The sequence below is a fragment of the Triticum urartu genome, chromosome 4A (genome assembly GCF_056163025.1).
Source record: "Triticum urartu cultivar PI428250 chromosome 4A, HENAU_Tu73, whole genome shotgun sequence".
Taxonomy (NCBI): domain Eukaryota; kingdom Viridiplantae; phylum Streptophyta; class Magnoliopsida; order Poales; family Poaceae; genus Triticum; species Triticum urartu.
The window spans coordinates 263,372,295-263,385,580 of record NC_141876.1 but is presented as its reverse complement, the minus strand read 5'-3'; the positions used below and the strand labels follow the sequence as shown (position 1 = coordinate 263,385,580).

The following is a 13,286-nucleotide window of genomic DNA, read 5'->3' as shown; positions in this document are numbered from 1 at the left end:
AGGGGTACCCCCGGGAAGAGATCCAGTGGAGACAACTGGGCCTGTAGCTCAGAGGATTAGAGCACGTGGCTACGAACTACAGTGTCGGGGGTTCGAATCCCTCCTCGCCCACAGCCTTCCAAAGGGGAAAGGGCCTTTACTTTCCCCCTGAGGGTAGGAAAATCATGATCGGGATAGCGAACGTAAAGCTATTGAACTTAGGTATGCTCTTTCCTTTTGTCGAAGTGGAATCGTAGAACAGAATGTGATACGATGAGATAGAATGCAATAGAAATAGAAACAAGGATAGCGAATGGGTTACCTACTCCTAAGGGTCAAAGCAAGCCCTTTAATTCCATTCTTTATTCTTACATTAAAGAATGAATAAAATCTCCCCAAGTAGGATTCGAACCTACGACCAGTTAGTTTACAACCGACCGCTCTACCACTGAGCTACTAAGGAACAAGGGGGGATTCGACCTCCTAGAGTTCAACACCCTCTCTCAACCCATGAACAATATGAGTCCGAAGCTTCTTTCATAACTCCCATAATTTCTTTGTAGTGGCTCCGTTCCATGCCTCATTTCATAGGGAAGCCCAAAGTGGCTCTATTTCATTCTATTTCACTTCCTAGAACTTCCTATCATTTAATATCCATCCCTTCGGTCTTATTGACATAAGAGATGTCATTTATAGTCCATCTCTTTCTATATATGGAAAGTCAAGAAATTCTCATCGAAACATCGAGAAATTGTGCATATAGAAAACTCTAAAGAAAGAAAAAAAGGAGACCCATGCCATGATTTTCAAATCTTTTCTATTTAGTAGTCTAAGTTTCTTGATGGGGATAATTAATTCGGTCATTTTGGTCGGACTCTATGATGGATTTCTGACTACATTCTCCATAGGTCCCTCTTAGATCTTCTTTCTCCAATCTTGGATTAGGGAAGAAGGAGATATTCGCGACTACTGGCGATTCCAATCTTCATATCGATATATTATCCACCTCTGTATCTATTCTTTCTTAGCTAAACAGGTGGAAGATCTATCCAATTTGGTTATATTATATCATGGACTCGAAAAACGGATCTGAATTTGACTGAAATGCACGATCTTCACAGCTATCACTTTTCACAATACCTAAAAGGTGGAATAGCGATTTTCGAACCATTTCCTATAAGAGAATGGTTTCCATTACTTTGAGAAATGGATTCTTATATCAAACTATAGCTATTGCATTAAAGAAGAAAAGAAACTAATAGAAGTCGAAGACGCTGAATGATAGTGAATAGAGAGAAAGATTCTTCTGATTTTCTTGTTTCTATCTACTAGATGCCGTAGAGAATTGAGAATTTTCATGTCTTTCAATTCTCGTACTCATAATTGGAAAGTTATGGAAGGAGACCCATCATTTTGCAATGAAAACAACATATAAAACTCTTGAAAATTTCGAAATCAGGCCAAGCGTCTTAATACATATGCAAATAAATTCATTATTGGCCCACCATTGATTAGAAAATTTAGCTTGTATGAATCGCTATTGGTTTGATACGAATAATGACAATCGTTTCAGTATGTTAAGGATACAGATGTATCCACAATTCATTTAGAGTTACTTAATAGTCTATTTCTTATACCATATCTCTATCTCGTGAAATTCTCGATCCAAAAGATGGATGCATATGTTGTGTTTCATTTTGCTAAATGATATCAATTAAATGGTGTATTAATTCCATAAATTGCATATAGCAATAAATAAATCAGCAAAATTCTTTCTAATATTTTGGATAGAAGAAATTTCTTCTATCTAAAATATTAGAAAGAATGTACCCTTCTATCCAAATCCAATTTGCATCGATAAAATAAATCTAAATTCCAGTAGTAGATGAATAATTGGAAATTTGTGTGTGTACGAGATTAGAATAACTTCAAAATATATGACATAATTTTGTATATTTCCTGATTAGAAAAATACATGAAAAAGAAAGGAGGTAGAAATTTTTTTGGATTTATGGTTAAAGAAGAAAAAGAAGAAAACAGGGGTTCTGTTGAATTTCAAGTATTGAGTTTCACCAATAAGATACGGAGACTTACTTCACATTTGGAATTACACAAAAAACATTTTTCATCGGAAAGAGGTCTAAGAAGACTTTTGGGAAAACGTCGACGTTTGCTGGCTTATTTGGCAAAGAAAAATACAGTACGCTATAAGAAATTAATCGGTCAGTTGAATATTCGGGAGCAGTAAGTTAATCATTCAAATTGTTTTCTTTTTTATTATTTTTTAGTAGTCTTATAGTAGTCTTATATTTTTCATTTTGTTGAGCCTCGCTTTGAGGAATTCATGGAATAATGAATTAAGGAAGAAAGGATATGAGTCTACCGCTTACAAGAAAAGATCTCATGATAGTCAATATGGGCCCTCAACACCCATCAATGCATGGTGTCCTTCGACTGATCGTTACTCTCGATGGTGAGGAATGGAAAAAATCACAGAAAACCAAACTATTATACAATACTTACCTTATGTAACAAGGTGGGATTTTTAGCTACTATGTTTACAGAAGCAATAACAGTAAATGCACCAGAATTCTTGGAGAATATTCAATTACCACAAAGAGCCATCTATATTAGGGTAATTATGTTAGAATTAAGCCGGATAGCTTCTCACTTGCTATGGCTTGGACCTTTTATGGTGGATCTCGACGCACAGACTCCTTTTTTCTATATTTTTAGAGAGAGAGAATTAATATATGATCTATTTGAAGCTGCTATAGGTATGCGAATGATGCACAATTACTTTCGCATCGGAGGAGTAGCTGCCGATCTACCTTATGGATGGATCGATAAATGTTTAGATTTCTGTGATTATTTTTTACGCGGAGTTGTTGAATATGAACAACTTATTACACAGAATCCAATTTTTTTAGAGCGAGTTGAAGGAGTAGGTTTTATAGCGGAGAAGAAGCAATAAATTGGGGATTATCGAGACCGATGTTACGAGCTTCTGGAATACAATGGGATCTTTGTAAAGTAGATCCTTATGAGTCTAACAACCAATTAGATTGGAAAGTCCAATGGCAAAAGGATGGGGATTCGTTAGCTCGCTATTTAGTACGAATTGGTGAAATGAGGGAATCCATCAAAATAATTCAACAAGCTGTAGAAAACTTTCCTGGAGGACCTTATGAGAATTTATAAGTCCAACGCTTTAAGAAAGAAAATAATTCTGAATGGAATGATTTTGAGTATAAATTTCTTGGTAAAAAACCTTCGGCCAATTTTGAATTGTCAAGACAAGAGCTTTATGTAAGAGTAGAAGCCCCAAAAGGTGAATTAGGGATTTATCTGGTAGGAGATGACAGCCTTTTCCCCTGGAGATGGAAAATCCGTCCACCCGGGTTTATTAATTTGCAAATTCTTCCTCAGCTAGTTAAAAAAATGAAATTGGCTGATATCATGACGATATTAGGTAGTATAGATATCATTATGGGGGAAGTTGATCGTTGAAATGATAATAGATAGGGTAGAGGTAGAAACTATCAATTCTTTTTCGAAATTGGAATTATTTAAAGAAGTCTATGGACTGATATCGATTCTACCCATTTTGACCCTCCTTTTGGGAATAACAATAGAGGTACTTGTAATTGTGTGGTTAGAAAGAGAAATATCTGTGTCGATACAACAACGTATTGGTCCTGAATATGCTGGGTCCCTGGGCCTTCTTCAATCTATAGCAGATGGGACTAAGCTACTTTTTAAAGAAGGTATTCTGCCATCCCGAGGAGATATTTCTTTATTTAGCATTGGACCCTCTATAGCATTCATATCAGTTTTATTAAGTCTTTAGTTATCCCTTTGGGATATCATTTTGTTTTAGCCGATCTTAGTATTGGTGTTTTTTATGGATTGCCATTTCAAGTATAGCTCCTATTGGTCTTCTTATGGCAGGATATAGCTCAAGTAATAAATATTCTTTTTCAGGCGGTCTATAAGCTGCTGCTCAATCCATTAGTTATGAAATACCATTAACTTTTTGTGTGCTAGCAATATACCTATGTGTGATTCGCTAAAATAGATCTTTTTCCTATAAAATCCATTAACTATTTATATTCCTTTTCTTATTTAGTATTTGGGTTGGTAAGTTAAACTAGATAGCTATATGAGTGAAACAAAAAAGCTTATAAATTTGTAGTAAAAAGAAAAAATCTCATTTCCTACGTACAAGAAAATAGTGGAAGTAAACATAAGCAGTGTAAACTCTTTATCCCAAGGTTGATATTTTTTTAATTAGTCATCATATCTAGAAGCGGCCAAGAATAAAGGATTCACGATATGGAATTCGATTACTAGAATACTCCTAGTTATTACTATAACTTAATAATCCATAAGAAGAATCCACTAAAAGTTAGTGAAGGGTTAGGAACACTAAAGTACATAAAGGATTAGTAATGGAAAATCTAAAACATTAGAGATTTTTGCCCATAAAAGGAATCATAATAAGGACTTGTAATTTGTAGAAATTATCAAGTAGTACTTTCTTCAGATTCCGATCCAGAGTATGTTCCCATTCACTTGTTAAGGAAATGGCTATCACGAAAGAATTAACCCTTTATCCATTTTTCTTTTTAAATACCCCCTCCCTGGAGAAAGAAGAATAGTAAAAAAGATATGGAGTGCACTAGAAAAAAGTCATTATTTCCTTCCTCTATCCATATTCATGCAGAATTGCTCATGAACTAATACCCAACTCTTTCCATTTATTAATTGAATTCCTATAACAAGTAACAATTGTTTTATTCCAAGATTAAGTTATTACTGAACAAAGAATTTTTTTCATTATATTATAAAGGATGAGATCAATTCGGAAGCGCTTTTTCTTATTCTAGCAGACGGAATTCCTTTGGTCTAATTTAGGACATTCAAATCTATTTTATTTTATCTAATTCTATCTATGCTCCAGGGGCTAGGAACAAAACAGTCCTTTCCTCTTTCTGATCATAGAGAAGCCGTATGAAGCTAAGGTTTCATGTACGGTTTTGAAATAGCGGTGGGAACTGTGATTTTATCATCGACTATGATTATCTAACAGTTCAAGTACAGTTGATATAGTTGAAGCACAGTCAAAATACGGTTTTTGGATGGAATATTTGGCGTCAGCCTATAGGTTTTCTGGTTTTTTTAATTTCTTATTTGGCAGAATGTGAAAGATTACCCTTTGATTTACTAGAAGCGGAGGAAGAATTAGTAGCAGGTTACCAAACTGAATATTCCGGTATCAAATATGGTTTATTTTATCTTATTTCTTACCTAAATTTATTAGTTTCTTCTTTATTTGTAACAGTTCTCTACTTGGGCGGGTGGAATTTATCTATTCCCTATATACCCTTTTTTGATTTTTTTTCAAATGAATAAAGGAGTTGGAATTTTGGAAATGACAATGGGTATATTTATTACATTAACTAAAGCTTATTTATTTCTCTTCATTTCTATCACAATAAGATGGACTTTACCAAGGATGAGAATGGATCAGTTATTAAATCTTGGATGGAAATTTCTTTTACCTATTTCCCTGGGCAATCTCTTATTAACAACCTCTTCTCAACTTGTTTCACTATAAATAAGATAATACAATAATAGTAAGAATATTTTCAACACAAAAGCTCTCTCAAACAAGAGAAAGAAACATATCTTTTTCATAGATATTTAGAATGAATATGTTCCCTATGGTAACTGGGTTCATGAGTTATGGTCAACAAACAATACGTGCTACAAGGTACATAGGTCAAAGTTTCATAACTACCTTATCCCACACAAATCGTTTACCTATAATGATTCACTACCCTTATGAAAAATCAATTACACCAGAGCGTTTTCGAGGGTGAATCCACTTTGACTTTGATAAATGTATTGCTTGTGAAGTATGTGTTCGCGTATGTCCGATAGATTTACCCGTTGTGGATTGGAGATTTGAAAAGGATATTAAAAGAAAACAATTTCTTAATTATAGTATTGATTTCGGAGTTTGTATATTTTGTGGCAATTGTGTTGAGTACTATCCAACAAGCTGTTTATCAATGACTGAAGAATATGAAATTTCTACCTATGATAGTCATGAATTGAATTACAACCAAATTTCTTTAAGTCAGCTACCAATCTCATTAATGGGAGATTACACAATTCAAACAATTAGGAATTCGTCTGAAAGTAAAATAAACAAAGAAAAATCTTCGAATTCAAGAACGATTACTGATTACTAAACTTTGATTTTGTCTTTTTGTTATAAAAATATAATAATTCTTTATTAAACTTTAAAATTAAACTATAAAGAAAAACGAAAAACTAATGCTTATTGGAAATTATTTCTTATTTTAAATCAGACTAGATTTTCGTGATATAATATAATTTATAACTATACAGTTTATACACCAAAAAATACCCTAATCCTTTTTTCCTTCCTTGAATCCTTTAGTTTTAGTCAGTTCATGAAAAAATTTATACTATTAATTTCTTTATATCCATAATGGATTCACCTGGACCAATACAGGAGATTCTTATGCTATTTGGGGGATTTGTTCTTCTACTAGGGGGTATAGGAGTAGTATTACTTACCAACCCCATTTATTCTTCCTTTTCTCTGGGATTAGTTCTTGTTTGTATATCCTTATTCTATGTTTTATTAAATTACTACTTTGTAGCTGTCGCACAACTTCTTATTTATGTGGGAGCCATAAATGTCTTGATCATATTCGTTGTAATGTTCGTAAATGGCTCATAATGGTCTAAAGATAAGAATTATTGGACTATTGGAGATGTGTTCACTTCACTCGTTTGTATAACTATTGTTTTTTCACTAATGACTACTATCCCAGATACGTCGTGGTATGGAATTCTTTGGACTACAAGATCAAACCAACTAGTAGAACAGGGTCTCATAAATAATGTTCAACAAATTGGAATTCATTTAGCAACTGCTTTTTATCTTCCGTTTGAACTCATTTCCATAATTCTTCTAGTTTCTTTAATAGGTGCAATTACTTTGGCTCGGCAATAAGAAAACTTAGAAAAAGTACAAATTATAAGAATTGCAAATCTAAAATAAATAACTAAAGAATCACAATTTTGATTTAGTAAAATCCATCTACTGCCAACAAATACCTCCTTTATTTTCTCTTTTGTTGTGTAATTGTTCTATTGTAATTAATTGGATCGGTTCAATTCTTGCCCTCATATTGAAATGAATCGAGATTGATAAGGAGTTAGCTAATGATGTTTGAACATGTACTTTTTTGAATGTCTATTTTTTCGATTGGTATCTATGGATTGATCACAAGCCGAAACATGGTTAGAGCTCTAATATGTCTTGAACTTATACTGAATTCAATTAATCTAAATCTCGTAACATTTTCTGATCTATTTGATAGTCGCCAATTGAAAGGAGATATTTTCGCAATTTTTGTTATAGCCCTTGCGGCTGCTGAAGACGCTATTGGACTATCCATTCTTTCTTCCATCCGTCGTAATAGGAAATCCACTCGTATCAATCAATCTAATTTATTGAATAATTTGACATAGAATCCTCTAAACAAAGGCGCGCGTATTAACATAAATAGAAATCAATACTATTTTCTTAGTATTATTTGAGAATATCCATTTTTAGTAGATTATTGCATAGTATTCTTTTTCACTTAAATGATTTTTTGTATTTTTAATTCATTGATATTGCAATTTGAATATTGCAATAATTTATATTGAAAAGACGATAGACAATTTATTGGCTAATTCGAATTCGTCTGTACAATTCGTAAAATTCTTTCTTATTTCTTATTGTTGAAATCCAAAATTAAAGTCTCTTGGCTCTCTTCACGCTTTATCACAAACAGATTAAAAAATAGTTTTTTATTTTTGAAGTTTGGATAAACCATTGCTTCGTATGGTGTCTACAATACAGATGACTCATTATAGTACTAATTTCATTTTTAGCAGATCGAAAAATTTTATGTTGAAAAGAAAAATTTATAGATCCGATGTCATATTCCATAAAAATTTACGATACATGTATAGGATGCACTCAATGTGTACGAGCTTGTCCAACATATGTATTAGAAATGATACCCTAGGATGGATGTAAAGCCAAGCAAATTGCTTCCGCGCCAAGAACCGAAGATTGTGTTGGTTGTAAGACATGTGAATCTGCCTGCTCGACAGAATTTTTAAGTGTCCGCATTTATTTAGGGCCTGAAATAACACGTAGCATGGCTCTATCTTATTGATACGTTACAAGAAACTTCACTCGAATCGTCTGATTCCTCTTTACCGAAGAAGCATGTGCTCGAAATAATCAAGCACGGGCTTTTCTGGTCAAAACGTATCTTGTCTTTATCACTTTATCATGAGTTATTTTCCTTGGTTAACAATACTTGTTGTTTTGCCGATATTTGCAGGTTCATTAATTTTCTTTTTACCTCATAAGGGAAACAAATTCATTAGGTGGTATACTATATCTATTTGTTTATTAGAATTCCTTCTAATGACTTATGTGTTCTGTTATCATTTCCAACTGGAGGATCCCTTAACCCAATTAAAGGAGGATTATAAATGGATAGATGTCTTCGATTTCCACTGGAGACTGGGAATCGATGGACTTTCATTAGGATCTATTTTATTGACAGGATTTATCACTACTTTAGCAGCTTGGCCAATTACACGGAATTCGCGATTATTCTATTTCCTGATGCTCGCAATGTATAGTGGTCAAATAGGATTATTTTCTTCGTGAGACCTTTTACTTTTTTATCATGTGGGAGTTAGAATTAATTCCTGTTTACTTAGTTTTATCCATGTGGGGGGGAAGAGGCGTCTATATTCAGCTACAAAGTTTATTTTCTATACTGCAGGCGGTTCCATTTTTTTCTTAATCAGAGTTCTGGGTATGGGCTTATATGGTTCCAACGAACCAGGATTAGATTTGGAAAGATTAATTAATCAATCATACCCTGCAACCTTGGAAATACTTTTATATTTTGGCTTCCTTATTGCTTATGCTGTCAAATTGCCGATTATACCCCTACATACGTGGTTACCAGATACCCATGGGGAAGCACATTATAGTACATGTATGCTTTTAGCGGGAATATTATTGAAGATGGGACCATATGGATTGATTCGGATCAACATGGAATTGTTACCTCATGCTCATTATCTATTTTCGCCCTGGTTAGTAACAATAGGAGTGATCCAAATAATCTATGCAGCTTCAACTTCTCTTGGTCAACGAAATTTCCAAAAAAGAATAGCTTATTCCTCTGTATCTCACATGGGTTTCATTATTATAGGAATTGGTTCCATAACCAACATTGGACTCAATGGAGCTATTTTACAAATATTGTCCCATGGATTTATTGGTGCTACACTTTTTTTCTTGGCAGGAACCGCTTCTGATAGAATGCGTCTTGTTTATCTCGAAGAACTAGGGGGAATATCTATCCCAATGCCTAAAAATTTTACCATGTTTAGTAGATTTTCAATGGCTTCTCTTGCCTTACCAGGAATGAGTGGTTTTGTCGCAGAATTAGTAGTATTTTTTGGACTAATTACTAGTCCAAAATTTCTGTTAATTCCAAAAACACTAATTACTTTTGTAATGGCAATTGGAATGATATTAACTCCTATTTATTTATTATCTATGTTACGCCAGATGTTCTATGGATACAAGCTATTTAATGTTCCAAACACAAATTTTGTGGATTCTGGACCACGAGAACTCTTTATTTTAATCTGTATCTTTTTACCAGTAATAGGAATTGGTATTTATCCAGATTTTGTTCTCTCCCTATCCGTTGACAGGGTAGAGGCTCTCTTATCCAATTATTATCCTAAATAGATTTGCTTTGTTTTACTCGTCTGCTCTATTAATGCAGAAATAAGTAAAAAAAAGTATAATTAGATCCATCTCGAATTTTTGAGAACCCTTTGAGAAGGCGTTCAAGGGGTTCTCAAATAAAACATAAAAGTAAAAAACCTTCATTTCATGAAGGTTTTATTTTTATGTAATCATTTAGGTGTTAATGTAAACGAACCAAAACTATGTAAGCCTATTCCTAATAGATTTATACCAAAATAACAAATCAAAATTATAAGAAATCCTATCGAAGCTATAAGTGTAGAATTCATACCTTTCCAATTTGGATTTGTTCTACTATGTAAATAAATTGCGAATATGGTCCAAGTAATAAATGCCCAAGTTTCCTTAGGATCCCAATTCCAATAGGATCCCGAGGCCTCATTAGCCCATACTGCTCCACAAAGAATACCTACGGTTAAAAGGGTAAATCCTAGGCTAATGACACGATAACTCCAAGAATCCAAACGCTCTGTTAATTGATATTTGTAATAATTTGGAAATGAAGGGACAGAGGTTCTTTTTAAAGCACTTCTTTTTGCATAAAAATATTTAATATCACTAAAGAAAAATGTTTTATTTAAAACATTTTTTCTTTTTAGAAAATAAATGGAAATTATTTCGAAATCTAATGATTAGAATAGCGGCAGATAATAAGGACCCGCACAAAAGAGTTGCATAGCTTAATAACATCATACTGACATGCATCATTAACCACTGAGATTGTAGAGCAGGTACTAGTATCGTAGATTGATGCATTTCAGTTAAAAGACCCGATGTGGCAAAGCATTGTGTTAAAATAGTACTTGGCGTAGTTATTGTGCTTAAATCATTTTTAGAGTTCTGTATTTTAGGAATGGTATGAAGAATATACAGGGCCCATGAAAGGAAGATCAATGACTCATACAAATTACTTAATGGAAAATGTCCCGAGGAAGCCCAACGAGAAACTAAGAATCCTATTATAGAGAAAAAAGTAACTATCATTCCTTTTTTTGACGAATCACGTAATCCTCCAAGTTCACGAACTAATAAGGTTATAAAATGAATCGTACTCAATTGAAATCGTTGAGAAAGAGATATGAGTTAGGATATGTTCTAAAGTTGCAAATAGCATAAGGGGAAGGTCCCATTACGAAATTGTAAATTTCGAATTGATTTCTAATCTATTGTATTCTTTTTCAAGAATGCCGCCACTCGGATTCGAACCAAGATGCTTGAGCACTGCTTCCTAAGAGCAGCGTGTCTACCAATTTCACCATGGCGGCTAACTTCAAATAATAGGTAACTTAAAAGAATAATAACTATTATCTTGGGAATCATCGATATAGGGAAAGTCCATAAAATTTAGGAACATTAGAGTTTTCATTAAAATAGACTTCGTTTGGTAGTATCGTTTCCATTTTTTTACAATAAGCTCTTGCTTTGCCCAATAGAAACACAAACACTGCTTGAAAGAGTTGGAACTTCTTTTTTCTAACATGCAATTATAGAACTAATTTTTTCTAATTAATTTCTCGTTTACATTTTGAAAATTCTTTCAATACAATGAAAAAAATCCCAAAGGGTTTCTATTTAATGATGAAATTAAAATGGATAAATATAAAAGGCTTTTTTGGATTTTTTTAAAACTTTCTAGAATGAAAGTCTTTATGCTCTTATTAATAAGATTTACTAACCTTATGATTTTGGAGAAGATAGGTGGAAGTTGTAGGTCCTATTGTAAGAATACTCCACTTTTCATAATTTTCATAATAGAATATGAGGATTCTATTATGAAAATTATGAAAAGTTCATTGATAGGAAAAGAATACTTAGCACACAGTATACCAAACACAACTTTTTTTTCTTGTATATATAAGATAAGAGGGGTTTTTTGTTCTAAGAATATTGTACCGAGTAATTTGACACATAAAAGTACATTCAAAGAAGAATCAAAATTATTAAATAATTGGAATTCTTTTTGATAAGTCAATTCATATTATTCCAAAATTTTATTATTTTGTTTGTTGCCCAAAAAAACCCTTTGGTTTTGGATGCTCATTACCGCTCGAAAATGATCTTGATTTTACTTAAGAATAAGATTGTACTATGGAAAAATAAGTCTTTTTCTTCCAGATATTTTTATGAATACGCTTTTTTGACATTGAAGTACGTTTTTTTGGACCTGCCATTCAAAAAGGAAATTACTTTTTTCTAGTTGTATGTGAAATACATCTATTGCTGGAAATCAATCCTTCTTTCTTCTTTTTATTAGTATTTATACTTAGATACTGAAAGATAGTTAAATTTAGAATTATTTTTTACTTCATTTTGTCTAATGCGGATAAGACAACAATAATTTTTTAACATTTTTTCTTTATATATTTTGTACTAGTTTTTAATAATATATAATATATAGAAGGGTTTCTCATTTAAATCTATTTATATCTATTTATATATCAAGTATACTTCATATATAGATATATGGTATGGAAGCCTATCCCCCATATAAGATAAGACGGGGGGATAAAAAGAAGGGAAAATGAAAATAGTTAATTAAGTTCAGAATGGTAATCCATAGCGGAAAGGAATTCCAATCAAAACAAAAAATACTGAGTCTCTTAAACAAGACATTCTAAAACTTAGGTAATTTATAGTCATTAGGATAATTTCTTATAAACATAGGGTTTCATTGGAATTCACTCAATCAGTTAATTATGGAACAAGAGAGCTGTTTCACCTTTGTTTTAAAGAAATATAAAAATAAATTATGAATAGAAAGTAAAATGATTCCAATTTTTTTATTTTTATAAATATCTTTATTTAGTTAATAAAATAACTACGTAACGAAGTTATTTTATTAACTTTTTTAATTTAACCAACTAAACCCATTCTTAATTTTTAATTGTTACAATGAGATAAATTTTGGAAAAATTAAGAATTTCAGTATTTTTTCTTATTCTTTTTATTTATTCTTTCAGAAAGAGATAAGAATTGGTTTGGTGAATTCGAAACAATTTTATAGAAAAATTGAAGTAAAAATTGAAGTAAAAGTTGCAATTTCTTTTCTTATGGAACATACATATCAATATGCATGGGTAATTCCTATTCTCCCACTTCCAGTTATTATGTCAATGGGATTTGGTCTTATTCTTATTCCGACAGCAACAAAAAATCTTCATCGCATAAGGGCTTTTCCTAGTGTTTTACTCTTAAGTATAGCTATGGCATTCTCAGTTCAACTGTCTATTCAACAAATAAATGGAAGTTTGATCTATCAATATCTATGGTCTTGGACCGTCAATAATGATTTTTCTTTAGAATTTGGATACTTGATTGACCCACTTACTTCTATTATGTTAATACTAATTACTACTTAGGAATCCTGGTACTTATTTATAGTGATGGTTATATGTCTCACGAT

General features: G+C 32.3%; 1 non-coding gene across 1 annotated transcript; it reads right to left on the bottom strand.

The window, feature by feature from the left end:
- Positions 1–370: 370 nt before the first annotated feature.
- TRNAN-GUU (transfer RNA asparagine (anticodon GUU)) lies at positions 371–442 on the bottom strand. Its single transcript has one exon. It is a non-coding gene; the product is annotated as a tRNA-Tyr (tRNA).
- Positions 443–13,286: the final 12,844 nt, after the last annotated feature.